At 37.9% G+C, this 2728-nt stretch overlaps 1 protein-coding gene across 1 annotated transcript in view; it reads right to left on the bottom strand.

Annotated features, from left to right (window-relative positions):
- The window catches only part of LOC106870088 (zinc finger protein 454), a 21079-nt gene extending 19514 nt beyond the window's left edge, over nucleotides 1-1565 (bottom strand). Inside the window, exon 1 of the mRNA XM_014916064.2 lies at nucleotides 1329-1565. The gene's annotated coding sequence lies outside the window, so the exon portion shown is untranslated. The remainder of the gene's footprint in view (nucleotides 1-1328) is intronic.
- Between the last annotated feature and the right edge of the window lie 1163 nt (nucleotides 1566-2728).

A 2728-nucleotide genomic window follows, 5' to 3' on the forward strand; every position in this document is an offset into this window, starting at 1 on the left:
ATATATGTGTGTGTGTGTGTGTGTGTGTCCATGTGTTTATATACTAATAAATATATGTAGACTTACATATAGAAGCACCTACGTTGTGTGCAGAAAGTTTAATACAACACTATATATATATATATATATATATATATATATGGGCGTAGAAATATGATAATATAAAGACCTAATCAGATATATGTGTATATAGTGTTTACGCTGCGTATATTATGCATACATAGATTGGCCTTAGTCGTGATGGTTATATAGCTGTATATAAGTATGTATGTTTAAACGTACGTACGTATGTGTGTATTATATATCTGTACGTACGTATGTGGCAATATATATATATATATATATATATATATATATATATGTTTATGTGTGTGTGTGTGTGTGTGTGTGTGTGTATGTATTTGTACCTCTATATTTACAACAGTTACCCTGAATGCATGCTACATCACATTTATAATACAGACAAACACACACACTGAAGCGTGTAGATGTTGGTGAGTGTACATACACTTAATATGATAATGATGATGGTGTAGCCGATGAAGACATCATGATGATGCTTGTGGTGGTAGCTAGCATCAGTATAATACACACATACACTTATTTATAATTACACACACACATATACAATCTGTATATATATATATATATATGTACGTACATATACTCGAATCATTTATATATAAATACACATGATTTGTATAGCTGTCAGAATATATATATATATATATATATATGCACAGACACACACGCATATAGACTATCTCTCTCTCTCTCTCTCTCATATATATATATATATATATATATATATATATATATTATAAAGTATAATATATATATTCATGCAAACATATGCATTGTACAGACACGTACATACACACATATATATATACACAGAGGAGAGAGGAAGATTATTATGCACAAGCTCACACACATACATACATATATATATATATATATATATATATATATATACAAATATAGAAGCATATATGTGCGTATGTATACGTATGTGTGTGCGTGTATGTATTGTGTACATATATGTGTGTGTGTGTGTGTATAACTGTGTGTCTGTATGTGAATATAGGCGACGGCAGGAGTTGTAGAAAAAGCATTTTCGGTGTGTGTGTCAGTCGATCCATCCATCTCTAGATTATTATGTTGCAGAAAACCCCATGAAGCACTCCGGTGTGTAAAAAAAAGAAGATTTTTTCAGAGACCAGAAATCCCTCACATCCATCTTACACGATGTGTAGCCTAGGAGCACCTTGCTGCATGAAAATAAACATTATAGGCAAAACATGGGAGTTAGGACGGCTAGAACTTACCTCCATCTCACTGGCTTCCCTCCTCTCGTGGTTTTCTCTACGCTTGTAGTTGTTGCTGTTGTTGTTGTTGCTGTTTCCTCCGCTTTTCTCCCTACCAAACTCTCCCACTCCCCCTCGCCTTGTCAGCTTCTCCCTCTCTTTAGACGTGTCTATGTGGACGTATACTATACATATGTGTATGTGTTTATATAGTTTTATATGTATGGAGGTATTATTTCATAAAAACTCTCACCCTCCCTCATTCTCGCTAATTCAGTTCTAGTCTTTCTTTTGCCCCCTCTCTCTCTCTTCTGTCTCTATCTTTTTCCTGTTTGTAGAAATTCCCCTCACTACTCCCCTTTCTTAATATGTATTTTCCGTACCTCTCACCCTCTCTCTTTTTCGCTGGCACTTCTCCTCTAACACATTTATCTACCTTTCTCTGTCCTTGTTGCTTTTACTCTCTTTTCTCCCACTCCTCCTCTTATATGTTTATCTGTTTTTCTATCTCCATGTCACTCTGTCCTCTCTTCCTTCTCCCCCTCTCGCTCTCTTATAAACTCTCTCCTTCTCTCTCTCCCTTCGTTAGCCTCAATGCTCCGTTTATCCTCTCACATAATTATATCCATCTCTCATTATAAACCTCTCTCACTCTCTCTCTTTTCATTACTCCTTCTCTCTCTATTTAGCTTGCTTCTGATTGCGGAACTCCCCAACAAACTACACACAGACAGACAAGAAATAAACTTCATCTCCTCCTCCTCCTCCTCCTTCCTCCTTCCACAATTAACATGGCTTCCACTTCTTTTCTTCTTCCTTTCTATCACATCTCTCTTTCTTTCTCCCAATCTCTCTCTCTCTACCTTTCTATCCATTCACCCTACCTTTCTAATTCATTATCTGTCTATCTTCTCTCCTTTCCCCCCTCTCTCTCTCTCTATATATATATATCCTTTCTATCTCTCTCTCTCTATATATATATATATCCTTTCTATCTCTCTCTTTATTCTTCTCTATTTTTCTTTGTCCTTCTTACTTCTTCCCTCTCTGCTTTTCTTGTCTGTCCGTCAATCTCTCCTATCTCTCTATCTACCAACTTGTCTGTCTATCTTTCTATCTTTCTATCTGTCAGGCTGTCTCTTTCTCTGCCTGTCTCTAACAATTTATCCAACACACACACAGACATCCAACTCCTCTCCCCCACTCCCTTCGTCCCCCACTCCTTAACCCGACCCTTCCTTCCCTCCATCACCAGGGTACCCCTGGTCCACGATATTTCACTTCTAGCCACCTTACCCCACCAACATCAAGTCCAACCCTAACGATCACCACAACCACCCATACCCCCACCCCCACAACACCACCGCCGCCGCCGCCGCTCCATCCACCCAGCGCACGAACATATCTCCAGCATCAACTCC

This window comes from Octopus bimaculoides, chromosome 14, assembly GCF_001194135.2.
Source record: "Octopus bimaculoides isolate UCB-OBI-ISO-001 chromosome 14, ASM119413v2, whole genome shotgun sequence".
NCBI lineage: Eukaryota > Metazoa > Mollusca > Cephalopoda > Octopoda > Octopodidae > Octopus > Octopus bimaculoides.